The sequence below is a fragment of the Balaenoptera acutorostrata genome, chromosome 1 (assembly GCF_949987535.1).
Source record: "Balaenoptera acutorostrata chromosome 1, mBalAcu1.1, whole genome shotgun sequence".
In the NCBI taxonomy this organism is placed as follows: Eukaryota; Metazoa; Chordata; class Mammalia; order Artiodactyla; family Balaenopteridae; genus Balaenoptera; species Balaenoptera acutorostrata.
Genome location: NC_080064.1, coordinates 115,619,209 through 115,646,955, shown reverse-complemented (window position 1 = coordinate 115,646,955; position 27,747 = coordinate 115,619,209). Strand labels below are relative to the sequence as shown.

The 27,747-nt window shown below is 40.8% G+C and overlaps 1 pseudogene; it reads left to right on the top strand.

Moving 5' to 3' along the window:
• On the top strand, positions 1-27,112 carry LOC130709026 (proteasome subunit beta type-3-like; annotated as a pseudogene).
• Positions 27,113-27,747: the final 635 nt, after the last annotated feature.

Here is a 27,747-nt window from a genome sequence, read left to right as displayed (position 1 = left end):
ATGTCTATTGTGTCCTATAACGGAGGGGCTGTCATGGCCACAAAGGGAAGAACTGTATGGCCATCGCTTCTGACAAGTGCTTCGAGATCCAGGCCCAGATGGTGACCACGGAATTTCAGAAGATCTTTCCCACGGGCGACTCCCTGTACATCTGCCTGGCCAGTCTTGCCACCAATGTCCAGACAGCTGCCAGGTGCCTCAAGTTCTAGCTGAACCTGTATGAGCTGAAGGAAGGTCAGCAGATCAAGCCTTACACCCTCATGAGCATGGTGGCCAACCTCTTGTATGAGAGACGGTTTGGGCCCTACTACACTGAGCTGGTCATTGCCAGGTTAGACCCGAAGACCTCTAAGCCCTTCATTTTCTCTCTAGAACTTATCTGCTGCCCCACGGTGACAGATGACTTTGTGGTCAGTGGCACCTGCACTGAACAAATGTACGGGACATGTGAGTCTCTCTGGGAGCCCAACATGCATCAAAACCATCTCACAAGCCATGCTGCATGCTGTGGACAGGGAGGCAGTGACAGGCATGGGAGCCATTGTCCACATCACTGAGAAGGACAAAATCACCATGAGGGGCTTCGCTGGTGGCGCAGTGGTTGAGAATCTGCCTACCAATGCAGGGGACACGGGTTCGAGCCCTGGTCTGGGAAGATCCCACGTGCCGCGGAACAGCTGGGCCCATGAGCCACAATTACTGAGCCTGCGCATCTAGAGCCTGTGCTCCGCAACAAGAGAGACCGCGATAGTGAGAAGCCCGCGCATCGCGATGAAGAGTGGCCCCCGCTCGCCACAACTAGAAGAAAGCCCTCGCACAGAAACGGAGACCCAACACAGCCATAAATAAATTAATTAAAATTTTTTTTTTTTTAAATCACCGTGAGGACACTGAAGACCTAAATGGACTAACTGTTCCCAGAGTCCTTTTTTTTTTTAAATAAAAGATTTTCTTTCACTCCTGAAAAAAAAAAAAAAAAAAAAGAAGAGCCTTCCTTTGTTGACATCTGAGAAGGAAATGCCTGGCCCCTGGATGGTCATGCCTGGGCTGGGTGAGGGTTGGGAGTTGACTATTTCATGCCCAGACTGCCCAGCAGGTTCCCTGTTTCAGCCCTGTTCTCACCCCACCCCCTTCCCACCTGGCCGTCTGAGTTCAGAGGCCCTGCGGTCCCTCTGGGCAGATGGCTCCATCCTCCGCTGTGCCCCTAGGTGTGTGTTCCAGGTCATTGGTTCTCAAACTTGGCTGCACGTTGGGCTCACCTGGGTCATTAACGAAGTCCTGTCCCCTGGGCAAGACCCCAGAGATTCTGAGGTAATTGGTCTGGGGTCTGGCTCTGCCTTACTAGGCAGCCCTCTTCCTTTTCTCTCTGAGATTCCAGGCATCTCTGGTCTGCTGATTAGTTGCCTCCCTGTCTCTCTTTGATGTGATCGATACACTTAAACAAAATACATTTACTATAGTTTTAATGTTCCAGGGAAGGAGAGGAGACACATGCATTTACTTGGTTCATGAACATCTTGAACAAGAAGTGCAAAACCTAATTTCAGTCTACGTGTCCAACGTCATCTGCAGCCTCTCCTTTGCACTCTGTAATTTAGCAAATACAAACAAACTCCAAAATCATTCCCTTTCACCCATCTTCACGCTGCTCTTTCCCACATCTGTGACGTCACTCATGCTGCTCCCCTGGTAACGTCTAAGCTCAGAGACGAGCTGTGGATCAGCCTCTGCATCTCCTGATGTTCCCTCTCCTCTGAAACGGCTCCAACAGTTTCAAGCTCCTCATTCTCACACAGCCACAAGCAGAGGCAAGAGCCAGTGGGCAGCGAGGGGCACGAGTTTCTCCTCTCCCTCCTTCCTCTTGTCAGGTGGAAGTCATTCTCAGAAGCTCCCAGGAAACTGTTCTTGCCTATCATTGGCCAGAATAGGTCCACATGCCTGCCACCAGAGAGCAGGGGAATATCCCCACCTACATCCCTGATCCAGGTATCTCGTCTTGACAGCAGAAGCAGTCAGGGCTCTGTTAGTAAGAAGAGGGGAGGCTCTGGGGGAGGAAGTGGATGGTGTTGATCACAGTATTTTATTTCTCCATTCCTTCTGTGTCCTCTTTGGGGAACTAGTTATCTACATGTTTGATCCCCATTGTCAGTCCATTTTGCTCTAATTGCTTCCCTCTTGTCTTCTATGTTATTTTCTCATCGTGTTTCCGATGGAGTTTTCTGTAGTGTTGATTCTGTTCTTTGTATTTTAAGTTCTGCAAAAGAATTAATTTTCTCCTCAATTATTTTATTTGCTGCTCCATCCTCCAACCCCCTTCATATTCTGATATTTTAATTCATCTTTCACCTCTGATTTCATCAATCTTTTGCACACTGTTGTTTCTTTCCTTTATTTTGGAGGACCAAATATTTGGGTAAGTCTCTGTTAGTTGTTTTTTTTTTTCTGCTTTTTCATCTTTGATTGGAGTCTTTCTATTTGTTCTGCTATTTGCCTCAGCAAACCTGTGTATTTGGATTCCTTTTGACTTTGCTTTCTGTCAGGACCCTGAACTCTGAGCACATGAGTTAGAGAACTAGATGTGATGCCTTGTATTCTTTGCTTGGTCTCTCAACTGCCTGGGGAGGGCAGGAAGAGAGCATGGGCTCTGGGCAGTGGGAGCTGGAGAACCCTGTCTGCTCTACCTGCTCCAGTTCTGTGAAAACCACAGAGAAACAGTTTCCTCCGAGTGGGGTCTTCCTGTTCCATGAGGAGCGCCCTGTGGGATTCCATTCCCTTCCCCTCCACCCCTTCTGACTGGGCCGGCCATGTGGTGTGGCATCGTGTGGTTCATGAGCTTTCCGTCCCCTCACCCCTCCTGCCCCTTTGTCTGCTGCCTTTCCCATCTGGGTCCATTGTTCCTGGAATGGTGTTTCTCAAACTGGGGTGCTTTGTAGTCTCGGGGTCCTGCAGGTGCTCTGTTAGAATGTTTACATTTCATGCTTTGATTTCAATAATAATCTGACAGTTAATAATCTGGTAATTCATTCTGTGCATATTTGGATCCTACAGGCGCCCACCTTATAAGAAAGGCATTTTCAGGGCTGCGTTTGCTTTTGTGTTACAGCATCTTCACAGGGGGACCAGAGAACAGCACAGAGCATGGTCCTGATGGGCACCACCTGGTGCATGGTTTATGTGGAGGAGACAGGTGGGAGGACCGGCCCTCAGGCAGGACAGGGCAGAGTGACAATAACAACCTGTGCCTTTGATGCCGGCACCGCTGTGAGTGTGTTAAGTCAGTGACTCTGCCGACAGCTCTGTGAGGGAAGACCCTGACTACTGCCCTCTTACAGCTGAGGAGACGGAGGCACTGGGAGGTCAAGGCCCTGCTCAAGAGTCTGCAGCCGGTAAGTGGACTGAGGGTTTGACGTGGGCAGCTGGGCCCCAAAGCCTAATTTCTTACCCATTAAGCTGTAAGGCTCATGTACGTTCACCCAAAGGTTAATTCAGCTAAAAACAGTTTGCTTATACACTGATGTGTATAAAACTGATGCCTAATAAGAACCTGCAGTATAAAAAAACAAACAAAACAACTAATACTAAACTTTCATTGGGTTATTTGTATGGAAATATGTTAATATAAATGTTTCAGACATTACATGAAATTTCTAAAAATCTTATATTTGTATTTGTATGGAAATATGTATGGAAATATGTTAATATAAATGTTTCAGACATTAAAAAAAAAAACAGTTTGCTGAAAGACAGTTTAGAGAAAAATCCATTTTCTAAGTGGGTAAACTACTGAACAACCAATTTGCTGAATTTGATAAATTTATAAAATATTTATTTCTATCAATTCTTGATAAAATTTACAATGCTTTGAGTCAGATGGGTTACCAGAGCCTGTGAGGACTTTGGGGAGCAAAGCCCCCCGAGATCTGGCTTCAGACTGCCTCCCTGGCCTCAGGCCCCCTCCCTCTGCCTGTCAGTCTCCTCATCTCTCTGCCCCCCAGTCTCCCCTCTCAGGCCATCTTGTGAATGGACTTCTCTTTCTGTCTCCAGCAGGGAGCTGGGTAGAGAGACATGGAACATTGCTTTAGGTGCTCTTAAGAAGAAATAATGAAACCTGTCTACTAAAATGACAGAAATCTTCAAAAGCTGTTAAACCATTTATCCAAAATGAATTGCTTTAAACTTTATACATAGTTAAAAGAAAGAAGTTTCTGGTACATGGATAGATTTGATAATTTCGATGACTTGATCGATCATTCACTGAATTGGCATTTGGCAAATTGACTGCCTTCCGCCCCTCAGCACCTCTCAAACAGGCACGTCATGTTCAAAAGTTCCTGCCCTATAGCTGTCAGGGGCGTATCTGACTTGTAAGCAGAGGTATGGGATTCTATCTCTGTAGCACCAACTTATAAAAGTTTATTAGCAGTAATGTAGTAAATACCCACTATAGGTGCAAATACCCAATGAACAACTTTCTTGTATGATTCCAGTAATAAGTAGATCAGTATTTATTCAATGGAGATTTCAAGAACGGTGCAATGTTATTTTTTTTCAGGTCAATGAAGCAATTTACAGATGTATCAATTGTCACCTGGATGAGTTTTGGTTAAAATGAGCTTGACTATTTTGAATTAGTGAACAAAGACTTTAATCAAATGTTGTACAACAAATGTATATGAGGTAGCGTTCTTTGTTTTAAAGTTAAAAAGTAAATTAAACATATAACCTGATGTGAAGCTACAGGTTTTTCCTCCTAACCCCAGCATCAATGATTTAATTTTAGCAAAACAAAAACATCCATCTCATTACATTGGACTTGTGCTTGTCTTTTCTCCCTCAGACTCCCAGAAGAGGAATATATTCCAAGAGGGAGGAAGTATGAAGACTCTGGGGTCACCAGACCTCAGAGCATGTTCTACTCTCTGTTTGGGGTGTCCTTTCTTTTTAATTCTCACAACAGCCCTATGAAGTAGATACAATTATTATCTATACTATAGAAAGGCTACAAAAATTAAGTAAGCTGTCCAGGGTCACACAGCCAGTGTGTGGTGAAGCCCCCACTACAGTGTAAGTTCCTGGAGGGCAGGGGCTTATCTTATTTTTCACTGAGCCTTCCCCCCATCACCAGCACCTAGTAGGCACTCAGTCCAAGTGTGATGGTTGAATGCTGAGTTAGTGAGAAACTGAGAAGGAAGATACTGTTCAGAGGAGAACTCCATGTGAGCAAGCAGAGGTCAGGAGGGCATTGGTGGGATGGGGCAGCTGAACTGGTAATTGCACCTCTTTTTTTTTTTTAATTTTATTGGAGTATAGTTGATTTACAATGTGTTAGTTTCAGGTGTACAGCAAAGTCAATCAGTTATACATACACATATACCCACTCTTTTTTAGAGTCTTTTCCCATATAGGCCATTACAGAGTATTGAGTAGAGTTCCTTGTGCTATACAGTATGTCCTTATTAGTTATATATTTTATATATAGTGGTGTATATACGTCAATCCCAGCCTCCCAGTTTATCCTTCCCTCCCGTCCCCCGCAGTGGAAACCATAAGTTTGTTTTCTACATCTGTGACTCTATTTCTGTTTTGTAAATAAGTTCATTTGTACCATTTTTTTAGATGCCCCATATAAGCGATATCATATGACCTTTGTCTTTGTCTGACTGCACCTCCTTTTTAACATCAGTTGTTCCTGCTCTGTAGCCCTCAGGATAGTAGGGGATTTGGTATTTTATGACGCCAGGGCCTAAGCTCCTTCGTAAGGGTTCCCACCTCCATAACCTACCCAGTACAGTCCCTTTATGTAGCTGAGGTGATACTCTAGGCTGATAGGGGAAGGGTGGTAACTGGTCATAGCGACCACAGGCTCTCACACTGCTCAGAGGAGGGCTGAACTGTGGTTTATGTACTCAGAGGTGGTAGCCATCCTTTGAAAGCGCAAATCTGTTATGCAGCAAAAAACGGGCATCTATCAGCCTGGACGTGCTATGCAAGTCCTGCCCATCCAGGGTTGGGGCCAGAGTCAGGGGCATGGGAGAATTCCAGGGCTGGGGGCAGGGTGCCCTGAGTTCCTCAGTTCTTACTCCTCAAATCCTTCTCCTCCCCTACTTGGATTCTTATGTGTAATTCAGCCTCCCAGCCTCCTTGATGCTGAGAAAGTGTGCACACATGCCAGTCCCACATTTATGTTCTAGATGATGCATTAGTCTCCATATATTGGTCCAATTTCTGGACTTACAGGTTTGAAGACTATAATGAGTCTGTGACCATTCACTGAGGTGGGGACCTTTTGGCTGCATCACATAAACTGCCTTAAAATGTTCCCCACTTGCACTGTTATTCCCAAGTCCTCCCAGCCTTGCCCTCCCCTAGTCTCTGCTGGCCCATTTTCATCACCTTCCTAGCAGATCGCACTCACCCCTCCGTGGACAGATGTCCTCCAGGTGTAAGGCTGCGTTCTTCTCATCCACGGGGTTGCTGACCACACAGGTGAGGCGGCTGTTGAAGTGGCTGAGGGGCAGGCTCAGGCTCAGGTTCTGGGAGCTGCGGGCTGGCCCAAGTGTCCCCTCTGCTCCAGCTCCCTGGGGAGGCCCTGGCTCAGCCAGGTCACTGTCAGGTTCCCTGTGTTTCCTGGGGTCCCACACTCTAGACTGACATTGCACCAGCCTGATGTGTTAGATGATGAATGAATCTGGATCGTGGGGTGGGGGATGCGCTCTGGGGTGAGAGGGGACAAAAGAGGAACTGAGCTTCAGTGTTAGAGACTCATCTAAGTATTTCACCTCTCTCACCTATGTGATGCAGCTCTGGGAGGTTTCTAACTATAGACCTGGGGAAGGAACCTACTCTCCCTGGACAAAGAGGTTCTGACTCCCAGCCAACAGACAGATGGTTGAGTCCCTTCCATGCTTAGTCCAGATATTTAAACAATCATGATTTATATAAAAATTATATAATTTTACATATACATGAAAATTATATATGGCAATTATATAATGTATATAATATGACGTATATAATAACCACAACATGGGATGGGTTGAGAATATAGTGGAAATATTTGTTTAAGTTCTTGTTTTGTACAAAGGAAAAACATAATACCGATTATCTTTAAATGTTGAAGTAAAAATTGAAGTTTAGTAACCAGTAGGATAAAAATACAAGGTGGTATTACTTACAAACTACTAGAGAAGTTTGTGTCGAAGAAAACACTATTAATCTAACAAAAGGCAAGGAAGAAAAGAAGACACTATGGTAAATAGAAAACAATTTTTTTAAAGTCTATTAACTACCTACATGTAAAAACGGAAATATCTGAATGAATTGCATCCCCCTATTAAAAGGCCAAGATTCTCAGATTAGGTAAAGTCAGCTGTATGCTATTTACATGATCTAATGACACAGAAGGATTACAAGAAAGAGAAGGGAAAATATAGACTAGGAAAATTATCTGTTACAGTTCTTATCCTTAATTTGGGTGCCCATCTCAGGAAAATACAATTCTCCTAGTTAGCCTCTTAGTGCTTGGCAGAACCAAAATTTGGATAGTCAGCTAAATAAAGACCTTTTCTGTCTCTGGAGGGTTCTAAGGCTATTCCTCTACACACAGGTTCATGTGACAGAAAGAGGCAATATAATACTTATTTTACTAATTCATATGGGGGAGGGGTCACTGAGCCTTGAGGTGGACTTTGAACTGTTATGCAGAGAGGTTTTTGCACCTTCAGTTCTCAGTCACCTCAAGGGTGAGCTTTTGTTAAGAACTCAAGTAAAAAAGATTCTGCACGAGTCATTTGCAACAGGACTGAAAGCAGTTTCCTCTAAATTTCTGAAAATGAACATAAAATCCTTGAAGCCAAAGCTATTGGATGAATATGAAATTAAACAATCAATAGACCTTCATGAGCACAGTGAATGAGCCTGGCCTCACATGACATTTTGTTTATAAATTACAGAGTGTAGAAATGATACATGTTGGCTAAAATAATTAAAATCACCTTCACTGTGAAACAAGTTTCACCACATACAAAGTAAAGCACACTCTTTCCCTTTATTGTCTAGATATAAAACTCTCAATGCTGGGCTCATAAAAATCATAGGTTTAAATTTTGTTTTAGAGGAAATGTTCCATTCTCTCTTCAGATACAACTTTTAGGTTTGTAGAACAATTGAATTTATGCCAGTAGTTTGGAGCATCTATGTCTGTAGTAGAAAGACAGCACTGTTGTTTGAGCTCAGCATTTGCATTTGGGTCAATAAAATTGTTGGTGATTCCACTTAAGAAAAAAAAAAGATAGATTAGGAAAGTGTCAACAAAATGATTACAGGTGTGGCAATAGTGACTACAGGCCAAATAAAATTTAAGAATCTTGTGCCTTTGTATTATTTGTTTTCTAAGTCATATCTTTTTCCCCTCAATTCCTTCAATACAGCTTTCTTTCACGTTTGACTAATTTTTTTCTAGTGTACCATTTTGATTTTATTTAATTGCCTTTTCTATACATTTTTAGTTATTCTAGTGTTTGCCATGGGGAAAAAGTAAACATTCAAAATATTAACACCCTAAATTTATAATAGCATAGATTGGTAGATTTATAGCATCTTAGCTTCAATAGCATGCATTAATTCTGTTCCTGTCCAGTTCCATTAACGACTTTATTTTGTTATTGTCATGAGTTACAGCTCTATACACTGTGTGCTCATTAACATAGGTTTATAATTTTGTTTTATGCATTTTCTTATATATCACATAGGAAACAAAAAGAGGAGCTACATATCAAAAATACAATAACACTAGCTTCTATATTTAACAATACAGTTAAATATAGAAAAGATCACTTTTACTGGTGATCTTTATTTCCTCCTGTGGCTTCTAGTGTCCTTTTGTTTCAACCTGAAGGACTACCTATAGCATCTCTTGTAGGGCAGATCTACTAGCATTGAGTTCCCTCAACTTTTGTTTATCTGGGAATTTCTTAATTTCTCCTTCATTTTTGGATAGTATTGTAGATAATAGAATTCTTGTTTGACTATCATCTTACCTTCAGAACTTTAACTATATCATCCCACTATCTTTTGACCTACATGGTTTCTTATGACAAATGAGCTGCTCATCTTATTGAGGAGCCTTGTAAATATATGTATGTGACAAGTCAGTTCTTTCTTGCTGCTTTCAAGATTCTCTATTTGTCTCTGGTTTTCGATACTTTTATTATAACGTGTCTTGATGTAGGTCTCTGAGTTTATCCTATCTGGAGTTCTTTCAGCTTCTTGGATGTGTAGATGCATGTCTTTCATCACATTTGGGAAGTTCTTGGCTGTTGTTTCTTCAAATATTTGCCCTTTTCTCTCTCTTCTCCTTCTGGGGCTCCCAAATGCATATGTTGGTACACTTGATGATGTTCCACACGGCCCTTAGGCTCTGTTCATTATTTTTTTCATTCTTTTTTCTTTCTGCTCCACAGTTTGGGTAATTTCAATTGCCTTATCTTCAAGTTTGCTGATCCTTTCTTCCACCTGCTCAAATTATTGTTGAACCCCTCCAGCGAGTTTTTATTTCAGCCATTGTACTTTTCAACTACAGAATTTCTGTTTCCTTTCATTTTATAATTTTGATCCCTTTATTGATATTCCCTATTTTTCATACATAGTTCCCCTGGGTTCCCTTAGTTTTTTCATAGTTTCTTTCAGCTCTTTGAGGATATTTAAGACAGCTAATTTAAAGTTGTTGTTTAGTGAGTCCAGGGTCTGGGCTTCCTCAGGGATGTTTTCTGTCAATTTTTTTTTTTTCTGTGAACAGTCCCACTTTCCTAAGTCTTTGTATGCTTTGTAACATTTTTGAAAACTGGGTATTGTTAATGTTGTAATTGGGTAATTCTGGAAAGCAGATTCCACCCCTTCCCCAGGGATTGCCGTTGTTGCTTGATGAAAGCTGCAACTGTATGTTTGTTTAGTGAGTTTTCCAAACTATTTTTTCAAAGACCAAATTCCTTGTCATGTGTGGTCATTGAAGTCTCCATTCCATTATTTCTGTAGTCATCTGGTGACATGACAAAGATTTCCTTAAATGCATCCAATAAAAAAGCAGGGTGGAAAGGTGTTTTGTTTCTTTAAAGCCCGTCAATGGAAGTCACTAGGAAATCTGATTTGGCCTTGCAGGGGTTGAAACTATGGCCAGCTTTCTATGATACCACTCAGAAATCTACCAGACAGATTGAAAAATGCAACCAGGAGGACAGTTTCCTGTTGCCCACACTGGCACCAGCAAGTCTCACCAGGAATGTGTATCATGTCGTTATGGCTGCCTGTCATGGGATTTTGGAGTGGGAGATGGTAGCCACTAAAAAACACTAAAATTTACCAGCTTCTTTCTTTATCCCTCCCATGAATGCTGCAAGTGTTTGACTAGACTTCAGAGTTTTTAAAATAGCTATTCAGAGAGTTCTTGTCATTCAGACAGTTCTTGTCAGCTAAATAGATTTTTTCTGTATGTGTTTGGAAGGTCCAATTTCTGAGTTCCTACACTGCCATCTTTTGTGATACACTCCAAGTGCATGTCTTCTTAATTTAAAATATTCTATCCAGATTTGGTGAGTATGAGTTATTTTGTTATTGTCAAAAATCACAGCTTTGTACACTGTGTGCCCATTAACATAGGTCTATAATTCTCACTCTTTATTCCTTTTTCCTCTACCTTTTGAATATATTCTATCCACATGCAAAGAAAATGTACACATAATTGCCCTCCTTCTTTACACAAATGCTAACATACTATGTACTCTTTTTCTTGTGACTTCTTTTTGCCTTAATAATGTAGCTTAGCAATTATTTCATAATCTCACATAAAGAACTACCTTAATCTTTTGTATGGTTACATAGGATTCTACTGTATATCAATACCATACTGATCCTCTATTGTCTCCAATGAACATTTAAGTAATTTCCATATTTTTTTGCATTTTAATATCTTTCATAATTTCTGATTTTTTTGTATATTTAGCCAATTTTGCCATGAAGAAAAAATTTTTATTTTTATTTTGTTAAATATATCAAACTTTTCTGGTTTCAGAGGTTTTTGATTGTCCGTGTTTTTGTTTTTGTCATGGTTAAGCTTTTCCTACTCTTGGATATTAAAAATATCATTCTGTGATTTTTTTTAATTTTTTACATTAAAAATTTTTGTGTGTGTGGTGTATTTTTTATTGTGGAAAAATATATGTAACATAAAATTTGACATTTTACCCATTTTAGGTGTACAACTCAGTGACATCAAGTTTATTCACAATGTTGTGCAATCATCAGCACTATCTATTTCCATACACATTTAAATCATTCTTCTTTGTGAAATTTATTTTGGTATGAAGCATGTTGTGTGAATTCAATTTTTTTTCTTGATGGCTAGCCAATTATCTCAAAACAAATATTGTGTGTTTTCTTGGACTTTCTATGTCTATTCAAGTGTTGATACCATGCTACTTTAATCATTGTAGTTTCATGGTAAGTTTTAATTTCTTAGGACTAGTCTCCTGCTTATGCTTATTTTTTAGAATGTCTTTGAATGGTCTTGCCTCTTATATTTTCATATAAAAAAACCTGCTTGAAAATTATAAGACACTGATGAAAGAAATTAAAGATGATACAAATAGATGGAGAGATATACCATGTTCTTGGATTGGAAGAATCAGCATTGTGAAAATGACTATACTACCCAAAGCAATCTACAGATTCAATGCAATCCCTATCAAACTACCAATGGCATTTTTCACAGAACTAGAACAAAAAAATTCACAATTTGTATGGAAACACAAAAGACCCCAAATAGCCAAAGCAATCTTGAGAACGATAAATGGAGCTGGAGGAATCAGGCTCCCTGACTTCAGACTATACTACAAAGCTACAGTAATCAAGACAGTATGGTACTGGCACAAAAACAGACACATAGATCAATGGAACAGGATAGAAAGCCCAGAGATAAACCCATGGACAAATGGTCACCTTATCTTTGATAAAGTAGGCAAGCATATACAGTGGAGAAAAGACAGCCTCTTCAATAAGTGGTGCTGGGAAAACTGGACAGCTACATGTAAAAGTATGAAATTAGAACACTCCCTGACACCATACACAAAAATAAACTCAAAATGGATTAAAGACCTAAATGTAAGGCCAGGCACTATCAAACTCTTAGAGGAAAACATAGGCAGAACACTCTATGACATAAATCACAGCAAGACGTTTTTTGACCCAGCTCCTAGAGAAATGGAAATAAAAACAAAAATAAACAAATGGGACCTAATGAAACTTCAAAGCTTTTGCACAGCAAAGGAAACCATAAACAAGACCAAAAGACAACCCTCAGAATGGGAGAAAATATTTGCAAATGAAGCAACTGACAAAGGATTAATCTCTAAGATTTACAAGCAGCTCACGCAGCTCAATAACAGAAAAACAAACAACCCAATCCAAAAATGGGCAGAAGACCTAAATAGACATTTCTCCAAAGAAGATATACAGATTGCCAACAAAAACATGAAAGAATGTTCAACATCATTAATCATTAGAGAAATGCAAATCAAAACTACAATGAGATATCATCTCACACCGGTCAGAATGGCCATCATTAAAAAATCTAGAAACAATAAATGCTGGAGAGGGTGTGGAGAAAAGGGAACCCTCTTGCACTGTTGGTGGGAATGTAAATTGATACAGCCACTATGGAGAACAGTATGGAGGTTCCTTAAAAAACTACAAATAGAACTACCATATGACCCAGCAATCCCACTACTGGGCATATACCCTGAGAAAACCATAGGTCAAAAAGAGTCATGTACCACAATGTTCATTGCAGCTCTATTTACAATAGCGAGGACATGGAAGCAACCTAAGTGTCCATCATCAGATGAATGGATAAAGAAGATGTGGCACATATATACAATGGAATATTACTCAGCCATAAAAAGAAACAAAATTGAGTTATTTGTAGTGAGGTGGATGGAGTTAGAGTCTGTCATACAGAGTGAAATAAGTCAGAAAGAGAAAAACAAATACAGTATGCTAACACATATATATGGAATCTAAGGAAAAAAAAAAAAAAGTCAGGAAGAACCTAGTGGCAAGATGGGAATAAAGACACAGACCTACTAGAGAATGGACTTGAGGATATGGGGAGGGGGAAGGGTAAGATATGACAAAGTGAGAGAGTGGCATGGACATGTATACACTACCAAATGTAAAATAGATAGATAGCTAGTGGGAAGCAGCCGCATAGCACAGGGAGATCAGGTCTGTGCTTTGTGACCACCTAGAGGGGTGGGATAGGGAGGGTGGGAGGGAGGGAGATGCAAGAGGGAAGAGATATGGGAACATATGTATATGTATAACTGATTCACTTTGTTATAAAGCAGAAACTAACATACCATTGTAAAGCAATTATACTCCAATAAAGATGTTAAAAAAAAAAAAGACTAGCAGAAAAGATCTTCTACAACTAAAGATACAAGGAGGGAACCACAGTGAGATGGGTTGGAGGTGTGGATATGTGGTATAGTCAAGACCCACACCCCTGGGTGAGTGACCCATAAAAGGGAGGATAATGACAATTGCAGAGGTCCTCCCCAAGGAGCAAGTGGTTGGAGTGAAACTGAGCAGGACCCTGCAGGCCCTTCCTGGGAACAGACCCCCTGTGTTCCCTGTCTCTTGTTAGTAGAAAAGCTTTAGACTCCTAGGCCTTCCCTAAATTCCAAAGAACAAATGTAATCAGAAAAATAAGAAAATGCAGAAACAATGGAAAACAGTTATGCAAGACAAAATAATAATTTAGCCATAAACAAAGTCAAGGACATTCAGTTTCTCCTCAAGGGCTATAGATAATATTCTGAGTCACATCCTTGAGTTGTTTTGCAGATATTAAAACCCCCATTACGTGGAAGAAGTTAACTGCTGACCAGCAGCACCTATGCCCCAGACTGGTTAGAATCAGAAAGTTGATGATGTTGACTCCTGAGATACCACCTGTTACCTTACCACCAACGAATCAGAAGAATGTCCACTACCTGATCAGACACCCTGCAATGATCTCCCTAACCTTGCCATTAAAAACCCTTCTCCAAAATACATTGGGGAGTTTGGATCATTTGAGCATGAAGTGCCCATTCTCCTTGCTTGGCCCTGTGCTGGTTGCCTTGTAATAAGCACTGTATTTTCCTTCACTGCTTCTCAGTGTCAGTAGATTGGCTTTGCTGTGTGTTGGGCAAGTGGACCCAAGTTTGGTTTGGTAACAAGAGTCCCACTTCAGGCTACCCAGTCTGGGGGTCCTGCACCAGAAAGACAAGCCGATAACATTTGGCTTTGAAGGCCAGCAAGGCTCATTTTCAGGAGAGTCAGAGGGCTGTAGGAAACAGAGACTCCACTCTTAAAGGGTGCACACAAACTCTCACACACTCTGAGACCCAGGACAGGGTAGTAATTGAAAGGAGCCTGGGTTGGAACTACCTATTGAGCTTGGAGAGCCACTGGGAGAGGCAGGAGACAACTTGAGCTCACCCTGGGGACGTTGATGTTGGCAGAAGCCTTTTTGAGAGCTCATTCTTCCATGAGGATATTGGTGCTGGCAAACACCATTTTGGAACCCTCCCTCTAGCTTATTAGTGCAGGGACCCAGCACCACCTACAAACTTGTTGGCCCCAGTACCATCCTGGGATGCCTTAGACCAAGCAGCTAGCTGGGGGAAGAGGAGTTCACAGCCCTACCCACCAGCAGGCCAGCTGCCTTAGGACAGCTGTTCTCTGGAGGGCCCAGGACCTGAGCCTGCCAACCAGTGTGCTGGCACTAGCCCTGGGACCACCTTGTTCTTGGCCTTGTCTGGGCCGTGGCCCCTCCCACCAATAAAATGACACCAACTCTGGGACACCCAGAGCCCTTCAGCCAGAGATACTGAGACCTGGCTCTGCCCACCAGTGGCCAGCAAAGTCCAGGAACCCACTGTACCCCAACACCCAACACCAGTGGGCTGACGTCAGCTCTAGGAGCTCCAGGACCCTATAGCCAGAAACCTGGAATCAGGCTTTGCCTACCAGTAAGCCAGCACCAAACCCCCAACTCCCTTGGTTCCATCACTGCTTACCAGTGAACCAACACCAGCTCCAGGACCCACCGGCCCTGCAGCCAGAGATACCAGTAATCAAAGCAATATGGTATTGGCATAAAAACAGACACATAGATCAGTAGAACAGAATAGAGAGCCCAGAAATGAACCCACACTTACATGGGCAATTAATCTATGACAGAGGAGGCAAACTATACAATGGGGAAAAGACAGCCTTTTCAATAAATGATATTGGGAAAATTAGACAGCTACATGCAAAAGAATCAAACTGGACTACTTTCTCACACCAAATACAAAAATAAATTCAAATGGATTAAAGACTTAAATGTAAGACCTCAAAGCATAAAACTTCTAGAAGAACACATAGGCAGTATTGCAGTATTCTCTTTGACATCATTCTCAGTAATTTTTTTTGATATGTCTACTCAAGAAAGGGAAACAAAAAATAAACAAATGGGACTACATCAAACTAAAAATCTTTTACATAGCAAAGAAAACTATCAACAAAATGAAAAGGCCACCTATTGAATGGGAGAAGATGTTTGCAAATGATAATAACCAGTAAGGGGTTAATATCCAAAATAGAAAAAGAATTCATAGAACTCAACATCAGAAAACACACAAAAAAAACCCAATTAAAAATGGGCAGAGAGGGCTTCCCTCGTGGCGCAGTGGTTGAGAATCTGCCTGCCAATGCAGGGGACACGGGTTCGAGCCCTGGTCTGGGAAGATCCCACCTGCCGCGGAGCAACTGGGCCCGTGAGCCACAATTACTGAGCCTGCGCGTCTGGAGCCTGTGCTCCGCAACAAGAGAGGCCGCGATGGTGAGAGGCCCGCGCACCGCGATGAAGAGTGGTCCCCACTTGCCGCAACTAGAGAAAGCCCTCGCACAGAAACGAAGACTCAACACAGTCATAAATAAATAAATAAATAAATAAATGAACGTGAATTTCTTTAAAAAAAAAAAATGGGCAGAGAATCTGAATAGATGTTTTTCCAAAGAATACATGTAAATGGTCAACAAGCACAAGAAAAGATGCTCAACATCATTAACAATCAGGGAAATGCAAATTAAAATCACAATGAGATATCACCTCACACCTGTTAGAATAGCTATTATCAGTAAGACAAGAAATCAGTGTTGGTGAGGAAGTAGAGAATATGGAACTCTCGTGCACTGTTGTTGGGAATATAAATTGGTGCAGGCACTATGAAAAACTATATGAGATTCCCCAAAAAATTAAAAATAGAACTACCATACAATCCAGCAATTCCATTCCTGGGCATTTATCAGAAGAAAATGAAAACACTAATTCAAAAAAATATATGTACCTCTATGTTCAATGCAGCATTATTTATAGTAGTCAAAACATGGATACAACCTAAAGTGCCCATTAATAGATAAATGGATAAAGAAGATGTAGTATACATATACAATAGAATATTATTCAGACATGAAAAAGAATGAAACCTTCCCATTTGCTATAACGTGGATGGACCGGAGTGGTATTATGCTAAGTGAAAAAAGTCAGACAGAGAGATGCAGAAAACTATAAGACACTGATGAAAGAAATTAAAGATGATACAAATAGATGGAGAGATATACCATGTTCTTGGATTGGAAGAATCAACATTGTGAAAATGAGTATACTACCCAAAGCAATCTACAGATTCAATGCAATCCCTATCAAATTACCAATGGCATTTTTTACGGAGCTAGAACAAATCATCTTAAAATTTGTATGGAGACACGAAAGACCCCGAATAGCCAAAGCCGTCTTGAGGCAAAAAAATGGAGCTGGAGGAATCAGACTCCCTGACTTCAGACTATACTACAAAGCTACAGTAATCAAGACAATATGGTACTGGCACAAAAACAGAAACATAGATCAATGGAACAAGATAGAAAGCCCAGAGATTAACCCACGCACCTATGGTCAACTAATCTATGACAAAGGAGGCAAAGATATACAATGGAGAAAAGACAGTCTCTTCAATAAGTGGTGCTGGGAAAACTGGACAGCTACATGTAAAAGAATGAAATTAGAATACTCCCTAACACCATACACAAAAATAAACTCAAAATGGATTAGAGACCTAAATATAAGACTGGACACTATAAAACTCTTAGAGGAAAACATAGGAAGAACACTCTTTGACATAAATCACAGCAAGATCTTTTTTGATCCACCTCCTAGAGTAATGGAAATAAAAACAAAAATAAACAAGTGGGACCTAATGAAACTTCAAAGCTTTGCACAGCAAAGGAAACCATAAACAAGACAAAAAGACAACCCTCAGAATGGGAGAAAATATTTGCAAATGAATCAACTGACAAAGGATTAATCTCCAAAATATATAAACAGCTCATTCAGCTCAATATCAAAGAAACAAACACCCCAATCCAAAAATGGGCAGAAGACCTAAATAGACATTTCTCCAAAGAAGACATACAGACGGCCACGAAGCACATGAAAAGATGCTCAACATCACTAATTATTAGAGAAATGCAAATCAAAACTACAATGAGGTATCACCTCACTCCTGTTAGAATGGGCATCATCAGAAAATCTACAAACAACAAATGCTGGAGAGGGTGTGGAGAAAAGGGAACCCTCTTGCACTGTTGGTGGGAATGTAAATTGATACAGCCACTATGGAGAACAATATGGAGGTTCCTTAAAAAACTAAAAATAGAATTACCATATGACCCAGCAATCCCACTACTGGGCATATACCCAGAGAAAACCGTAATTCAAAAGGACACATGCACCCGAATGTTCATTGCAGCACTGTTTACAATAGCCAGGTCATAGAAGCAACCTAAATGCCGATCGACAGAATAATGGATAAAGAAGATGTGTTACATATATACAATGGAATATTACTCAGCCATAAAAAGGAACGAAATTGAGTCATTTGTTGAGACGTGGGTGGATCTAGAGACTGTCATACAGAGTGAAGTAAGTCAGAAAGAGAAAAACAAATATCGTATATTAATGCATGTATGTGGAACCTAGAAAAATGGTACAGATGAGCCAGTTTGCAGGGCAGAAGTTGAGACACAGATGTAGAGAATGGACATATGGACACCAAGGGGGGAAAACTGCGGTGAGGTGGGGATGGTGGTGTGCTGAATTGGGCGATTGGGATTGACATGTATACACTGATGTGTATAAAACTGATGACTAATAAGAACCTGCAGTATAAAAAAACAAACAAAACAACTAAAAAAAAAAAAAGTCAGACAGAGAAAGACAAATACTGTATGATTTCACTTATATGTGGAATCTAAAAAACATAAGAAATAACCAAAACAACTAAATAGAAACAGAATTGTAGATACAGAGTACAGTGGTTGCCAGAGGGGAGAGTGGTAGCAGGAGAGAAATAGATGAGGGAGATTAAAAGGTGCAAACTTCCAGTTAAAAACAAATGAGTCATGGGTATCAAATGTACAGTGGTCGATGTAGTCAATAATTATGTAATGTATTTGTTTGGTGACAGGTCATACCTAGATTATAGTGGTGATCATTTTGAAATGTTTAGAACTACTGAATCACTATGTTGTGTAACATGAACTAACATAGTGTTGTAGGGCAATTATACTTCAAAAACAAACAAACTTACAGAAAAAGAGATCAGCTTTCTGGTTGTCAGAGATGGGGTGTGGGGCTGGAGGAACTGGATGAAGGCAGTCAAAAGATTCACTCTCATTTATAAGGTAAACAAGTACTAGGGGTATAATGTACAAAATGGTAAATGCAATTAACACTGCTGCATATTGTATACAAAAGTTAAGAGAGCAAATCCTGAGTTCTCATCACAAGGAAAAAATCTTTTTTTTTATTTCTTTAATTTTGTATGTTTATGAGATAATGGATGTTCACTAAATGTAATAATTTCATGATGTATGTAAGTCATATCATTATGCTGTACACCTTAAACTTACACATTTCTATATGTCAATCATATCTCAATAAAATGGGAAGGAAAAAATAAATGTTTTGTAGAATTTATCTCTGAAGCTGTCTGGTCTTGGATTTTTGTTTGTTGGGAGTTTCTAAATAAAATTCTCAATTCAATTTCATTACTTGTAATTATTCTGTTCATACTTTCTATTTCTTTCTGATTCAGTCTTGGGATATTATATGTTTCAAGGAATTTATCCATTTCTTCTAGGTTTCTATTTTATTGGTGTATATTGTTCATAGTAAATTCTTATGATCTTTTGTATTTCTGTGATGTCAATTTTAACCTCTCATTCATTTCTTATTTTACTTATCTGGGCCCTTGGGTTTTTTTTTTTGGTTTTTTTTTTGATGCGTCTGGCTAAAGGTTTATCAATTTTGTTCATCTTTTCAATGAAATAACTCTGTTTCATTGATCTTTTCTATAGTTTTTAGGCTCTAGTTCATGTGTTTCTGCTCTGATTTTATGATTTCTTTCCTTTATTAAATTTGGATTTTGTTTATTCTTCTTTTTCTAGTTCTTTTAGGTGTAAGGTTAGGTTGTTTGGGATTTTTTTCTTGTTTCCCAAAGTAGGCTTGTATTATTATAAACTTCTCTCTTAGAACTACATTTACTGTGTTTCATAGATTTTGGATCATTGTTTTTATTTGACTCAGGTATTTTTTGATTTTCCCTTTGACTTCCTCAGTGACCCACTGGTTATTTAGTAGCATATTGTTCATCCCCCACATTTTTTGTGTTTTTTGCAGTTTTTTTTCTTATAGATGATTTCTAGTCTCATAGTGTTGTGTTCAGAAAGATACTTGATATGATTTCAATCTTTTTAAGTATATTGAGACTTGTTTGGGGGCCTAGCATGTGACCTATCCTGAAGAATGTTCCATGCGCACTTGAAAAGAATGTGTTATGCTGCTTTTCAAGGGTATATTCTATTAATATCTAATATGTCATTTATTTTCAGTGTTTCCTTATTGATTTTCTGTGTGGATGATCTGTCCATTGATGAAAGTGGATGTTAATGTCCCCTACTATAATTGTGTTACTGCCAATTCTCCCTATATATTTGTAATATTTGCTTTATGTATTTAAATATTCCTATGTTGGGTACATATATAGCATCTATATTTACAATTGTTATATCTTCTTGTTGCATTGATCTTCTTATCATTACATAATGTCCTTCCTTATCTCTTGTTACAGGCTTTGTTTTAAAGTCTATTTTGTCTGATATATATATTGTGTATTGCTACACAGCTTTATATGTCTGAATTTGTCCTTCAAAGGACAGTTTTGCTGGATAGTCAATATATGTTTGAAATTTTTTTTCTCTCAAACTTTGAATTTGTCATCCCAGGGCTTTCTGGCCTCCATGGTTTCTGAAAGCAGATGTTAATCTTTTTTTTTTCTTTCTTTTTTAACGTCTTTATTGGCGAATAATTGCTTTACAGAGGTGTGTTAGTTTCTGCTTTATAACAAAGTGAATCAGTTATACATATACATATTGGGGATTCTTTATGAGATGAATAACTTTATTTCTTTTCAAGATTCTCCATCTTGCTCTTTTAATAATCTAATTATATGACTAGATGTGGATATCTTTGAGTTTAACCTGGTTGAATTTCATTGACTGTGTAGTGTTTTTTTTTTTATAAACATTTTTTTTTATTTATTTATTTATTTATTTATTTATTTATTTATTTATTTATGGCTGTGTTGGGTCCTGGCCTCTGTGCGAGGGCTTTCTCCAGCTGCGGCAGGTGGGGGCCACTCTTCATCGTGGTGCGCAGGCCTCTCACCATTGCGGCCCCTCCCGTTGCGGAGCACAGGCTCCAGACGCGCATGCTCAGCAATTGTGGCTCACGGGCCCAGCCGCTCCGCGGCATGTGGGATCCTCCCCGACCAGGGCTCGAACCCGTGTCCCCTGCATTGGCAGGCAGATTCCCAACCACTGCGCCACCAGGGAAGCCCTGTGTAGTGTTTTTTAAAAAAAATAAATTTTAGGAAATGTACTGCCAATATTTTTTCACAATTTTTCCTCTTTCTCCTCTATTTCTAGAAATCCATTATGTGCATCTTGATATGATTGTTGGTGTCCTATAGGTCTCTGAATGTCTTTCTATTTTTTCTTCATTATTTTTTCTTTCTCTATTTCAGTTCGGATAATCTAAGTTGCATATCTTCAAGTTCACTGATTACTTTTATTTCTACTCATATCTGTTGTTGAGCTCCTCCAGTGAATTTTTCACTTCAGTTACTGGATTCTTCAACTCCAGAATTTCTACTTGGTTCTTTGTTATAATTTTTATATCTTTATTAATATTCTCTGTTTGGTGATTCATTGATCTTATATTTTTCTATAGTTCTTCACACATGATTTTCTTTCATTCTTTGAAGATATTTAAAGTAGCCAATTTTAAGTTTTTTCAGTAAATCCAATATTTATGCTTCTTCAGGGATATTGTATTTTTATCTTTGGGAATGTATCACATATTCTTGGTTCTCTGCATATCTTATAAGTTTTTGTTGAAAACTGGTCATTTAAAATAATATAATATGGCAACTCTGGAAATCAGATTCTCCCCCTTTCTAGGGCTTGTTGCTGTTGTTTGTTGTACTTTTTCTTGTTTGCTTAGTTACATTTCTGAAGTAATTCTGTTCATTCGCATTCTTTGTTGTGTTTGACTACTGAAGTTTCTGTTTGTTTAGCTTAGTAGTCAGCTAATGTTGGGTAGAGATTTTTTTTTTTTTTTTTTTGGTCGGGCTGCGTGGCTTGCGAAATCTTAGTTCCCCAACCAGGTATTGGACCCCAGCCCCCCTGCAGTGGAAGCTCGGAATCCTAACCACTGGACCACCAGGGAATTCCCAAGATTTTTTTTTTCAATGCCTGGACTCTTATCTTCTTTGCTGAGAATCTCTGTGTGCATATTGGTTTTATCTTCCATACTCATCCAGGCCTTTGACAACTGTGCCTTTAGGCTTCAATTTGTGCTTGCACAGAGGCCCAATGTTAGCCAGGGCCTTCTCAGGCCTCTTTGCAAATGCATACAGCCATATTCATATGCCTATATTTCTAGATTCCCAGAAATATATCAGAGCTTTTCAAAACCCCCTCATTCCCCAGCTCTCCCTTATAAGATTTTAATTAGTCTGTAGTTTGCATGAACTATTATTCAATACTGTAGGCAGCCCAAAATTAAACAATTGCCTGTAATTGCTTTTGTCAAACAGTAGGAGAATTCCATGTTAGGTCAAATACAGATTTTGTTGTAGTGGGGTCTTCAGAGGTACCACCAGATACGTCAAATCATGACAAATTTATTGGGAATGAGGCTTTGAAATGGCTTTCTCTTGTGGCTGCAAGGTTGCTGGTGTTCACCAAGAATACAGGCTATTGTTTTTCAGGTGTATTGTGCTGTTGGAGAGCAGAGACTTAAGTAGGGAAAGTTAAAACACCACAAACCTTCCTGTCCTTATTGTAATTCAGCTGTTTTTCTTGAATAAATGCCTGTCAGGTTACTGTGTGTGTCATAGTTACTTTCCAGAGTTCTGAAAAAGTTCTCTGAAAGGGAAGCCGCTTCTCTCACTGATTTTAGAAAGGAGAGAATTTTTGAAGGTTCTTACTCTGACATTTAATACCCTTCACATTTTAACATGCATGTTAAATTATTATGACTATAGTTGCTCAATATTTACCTACTTTTCCCTGAATGACTCATTGAAACCACCCATCATCCTCTTATTATTTTTTAAAATTTTAGTGCTGTTTATTTTTCATTAAAAATTTTAAATGTACTTTTTTTAACTGGCAAATTATTAGTTCTATTACAAAGGAAGAGGAGAGGAAGAGAGGAAGAATAGTTATGGCTAGTCTGCACCTGCTGCTGTCTGCTTCTCCCTCCAGCCCAGCTCTGGGTCTTCTCCACTGCTCTGCAGTAAACCATGCATGGCTGGCTTGGTGGCTCTAGTCTTTCATCCAAGAAGGGTGATCATGGAAAAGACCATAATTCAGATCCTCTCCCCCCAATTTTTCTTTACCTAAGCACCTAACACTCCTCCCAGGCCTGCAGTTTCTTCTCACATAAGGAAACAGTCAACTTCTATCTCCCCAGGCCTTTCACAGTCATGATTTAAGTTTCTCAGAAACTATATTCTCTTGAGCATGTCCATGGCTGGGCTGATGTGGAAGCTTGTAAGCATCTTGCCAGTTACTTAAAATACAACCTTGAGCAAGTTATTTAATCTCTTTGTACTTTCAAGATGATCCTTCATTAGATGCATGTAATGCTTAGGAAATATCATGTTTTAAGGATTTAATTAAGCATATATTGTAGATTAATTGAAAGAACACATAGAATAGATATTCAATAAATGTATTCTTCACATAACTAAGCACTCCACTGGGATATTTTGCTCTTTGGAATTCAAATAAAATAGATATGACCACCCCTGAAGTCCCTTGGACATCCAGAGAGTTCCCGACACTTTCTGTGCATTCTCGGGAGCTTACTTTCTCCTGGTCACCTCTGAGATCTCCTCTTCCTGGACTCTCCATATCACTGGACTCTACATTTCTCTCCTCTCTGACCTTCCTGACACACACATTATGGTGCTGTAGATCCAGGCCTGCCTTCCTTCAATTCCCCAAAGATTCCTGGCACCAAGTGTTTGTGTTTGGTAAACTCTTCCCAAAGTTTCTGCAGTTGGCATGTGTACTTGTTTATGTGTTATGCCTTAGCACAGGATGGTTGGTATGTTGAAAATGAGGTAGATTTTTTAAAAGTCTCAGCTGTTTTGCCAGCATGTAAAGTCTACTGTCTGGCTTTCTCCCAGTGTCCCTGGCCTGCACCACATTGCTGGTTCCCTCTCTCTAGGCTCCTCCTCCCCACTGCCCTTAAGCAAATGATCTTCAAAAACCAAACAGTTCTCACACAAAAATTGCTCACAAGAGGTGCAGGGACATGGGGAAGGGGGACATACCAGACTTGTTTCCCATCACCCTGAGGGTGGCCAGTGGATGAGCTGCCTGTATGTTGACTCCATACAGAAGTGTCTGACCACAGGACTCATTACCTTTTCAGGTAATTCCTCCATTACTAGATGGGGTTGGAGGGAATAAGCCAGTGCTAGATATTCTCTTGTCTGAGATGCTGCAGAGCACTTCAAGGGAGCACAGAATGGACTCACGTGAGTTGTTTGAGGCCACAGAGTGGAATGGGACAGTGGCTGTGATATTGGAAAAATTTTTTCTAGAGTTTGTTGTTTAGAGTCCAGACCCTACACTTGCTTCACTGTGTGACTTTTTGCAGGTCATGCAGCCACTCTTGGTCTCAGGTTTCACACCCATAAAATGGATTTAATACGCAGCACCCTGAATACCTTGAGTGCATGGTCGTGGGGCCAGTCTTGCGGATGCAGCATTGGGGTCTGGGCAGCTGAGGAGAAAGCCTCAGTGGGCAGGAGAAGGAGGCACGGACCAGTAGTTCGGTAGATGGTGCTGATTCTGTAGGGTGTGGGCCCGAGAGTTCTCTGGTGTTGTTGGGTATTCAGTCTGGTGAGAAGAGGCCAGAGCCTGAGCCTCAGTAGGTGGGAGTGAGTCTGAGGCAGCTGAGGCTGTGGCCAGGAGGGGTGTGTAGATATCTATCCCTGCCCCTCTGTGATAGCAGGAGCAGGCCTGGCAGTGGCTTAAAGGGAAATGGTGGGTGTGATGCAGACAAGAGTCTATCAGATACTGTGGGGGTCTGGCTTTGCCCTGTGTGTAGGGCAGATAACTGGTGCTAGTGGCAGCTAAGAAAGCCATAAGAGTGCAAGCAATTGATAAATGCCAATATTTGTACTTGGCATGTGGTGAGTTGACACTTTCCACAGTGGGCTTTATTTTTTTGCTAACAGCTTCTTACTTAGACAATGGACAGTTGAAGTTTACGGAAAATCAGAAAGGAAATATATCTCATTAAACGGTGTAAAGACAGAGGCCAATCGACCAGAGCAGGAGAGGTCTTGCCCACCTTGGCTGTGATAGTGTGACTTCTGTGTCCGACCATAGGCTGACATTGGTGAGCAAGGCTGCCTGGGCTGAGCTATTAACCAGGGGAAACTAGTAAAGGGATTACAATGGGTGTAGGGGTAAGGAGTTTGAGATCACCACACTAGCATGACCACAGGAACGGGGCCTCTCCAACATAGTACAGGCATATCATAGAGTGAGGTTGTTTATATATTTATTCTGCAATTGTTTATTGAGGTCCTACTGCAGGTTCTGGGGATAATATGAAACATCTGAATGGCTTATTCTAGACCTGTGAGCTGACATCCCAGAACTAACATACTAGCCCCACCCTTAGGGTGGGGAAGAGCCCAAGAGCTCTTAGGAGTGAAGCTTTTCCTCCCATCTTGCTCTTGCTTCTTAGATGTTTCCTTTGCAGCTGAACAGACTGGCAGGCAGCACTGATGGGGCCCTGCTCAGAAGACCCCAACTCTGCTGGGCCTCCTGGTCCCTGGGATTCACCAGCCTCCTCCTCAGTGAGTAGCCTGGCTCTCTGGGAGTGGGCAAGCCAAGATACAGGGTCTCCCTCTCTGTCTGATGTCTTAGGTTGTGTTGAGGCTGGGAACCCTGAGTGGAGGCAGCCTTGGCTAGAGTAAGGGATCCATTACTAGGGAGATGAGGTAGCTACTGCTGCCATAACAGGGAAGCCAGGAGAGTCTGGAGCCAGTTGGGGAGAGGGATGGAGAGAGATATAGAAGCCAGCTCCTGGGGGGCCGAGGGAGTGAGAACAAGTCTTCCCTGACCTGACAGCCTCTGCCACTGTCCTACAGAGAAAGGGGCGGACCTAGAACCCTGTGTCTGAGCTGAAGGAAACAACTCTAGTCTGGTTTTCTTGGGCAGGATGCAGGATACTGAATACAATAAAATTCTAATTTTGTAAAAGGAGGGGCAGCCTCCAAAATTTAAGTGTGTCTGTAGAGCCACATGTCATAAAAATATGGAGAAACCATGGAAGGAGCAGTAGACTGCTAAGTAGGTTCCAGGATGGGGTGAACTTGGGGAAGAGAGAAGGGAGGGTGAAGCAGAGAGGACTGGGGATTAAGGAAAACGGGAACTTAAAGAAAGACTGTCCTAAGGAAGGCTCTATACCTCCTTTATGACTTCATCAGAGATTATATGTTTACAATGAAATTAAATAAAAACTAGTAAGATAGGAACACCTAGGGAATTATGAATTCTGAAGAAAGCTTGGAAAGCTTTTATAGTTTTAATTTTTGGTTTTAGTATCCCAGCCAGTATATGAACTCGTAGGAGTTATATAAAGTTCAGTGGATTAGAGAACATTTGTAAACAGATGTCTTGAAATAACAATGAGCTTTGCATGGCATTACATCCCATTTAACTAGGTACCTCTGTGTCAACAGTAAAATGTAAGCTTCCTCTTCTCTTCAACTTTATTTAACTAGAGAGATATGTTAGAGTTTTTTTCTATAGTTCCTAGGGTTCAAAGATTACATGAGAAGGACAAACAGACAGACATGGAGAGAGAGAGAGAGAGACTTCTCTCTTTCTTCTTCTTCTTACTATATAGGCACTAATCTCTTCATGAGGACCCAAAATCGAGATGGCATAAAAGAACAGAAATTCATTGTTTCAGTTCTGGAGTCCAGAAGTCGAAAATCAAGGGGTCAGCAGGACTATGTTCTCTCTAAAACCTGGAGGGCTGTGTTACTCAACTTGGGCTGCCAAAACAAGATACCATAGACTGGGTGACTTAACAACAGAAATTTGTTTTCCCTTAGTTCTGGAGGCTAGAATCCAAACTCAAGTTTGGGGCCAATTCTGTTTCTGGTGAGAAAGGGATAGAGTGCTGTGTCATGGGGACCTGCTGGTCATGGAATTTGTGTCCTGACTTGTTTAGAGGGACCTGGTAGCACAGTCTCATCCAGCTCTTCTCAGTCGACCTTCTGTGGGCTATGTCGGGGAGTCCATCTTGCACCCCAGGGTGTGTGCTCTGCAGGACAATGTGTCATCTGCACCAGACCTCGTCCTGCACTAGGGTCTCAGAGGGGAGTGTGGTGTGGAAAGAAGGGACAGAAGAAGAGCTGTGAGGAGCCAGACAGGAGAAGGATGAGTGAATACCTTTTACTCTCGTGGACCACTGCCCCCACTGATATAGGTCATGAAGGCTTTTGGCTCGGGGCTAAAAGGTTGTTAAGCTCAGTGTGAAGGTCACAGTGCTGTGAGGGGAGCTGAAGGAACTGGGGTGAAGGCCTCACCCCGAGGAGATGCCTGATTAAATGAGTTGGTGATTAAATAAAAACAAAGAAATATCTGAAACACTTGTGCAGATGAACACTGTCACGAGCTATTCTCTGCTTCCAGTGAGAGCCAGGAATGGGTATAAGTACAGCAAGAGAAAAGCAGGCTTGAAATGAGAACTTACTGATTTGGAAAGAGGACTGGGTTCCCAGCAGGCAGAGGCCGACCCTGGAGAATCCTGACCTGCTGGAAGAAGGAAGTTGTTTTTCCTTTCAGGATAAAGTCATTCTGTGGCACTTTCCCTGGTCCTGTTCTGTCCTACCCTGGTCCCCAAAAGGACAGAGGGTATCAGGTCCTTGGAGCTTAAGCCTCAAGGGGGAAGATGGGCTCTGGAAGAGGTGGCCCTGAGGGGAATGTGCCCAGTGGCCACAG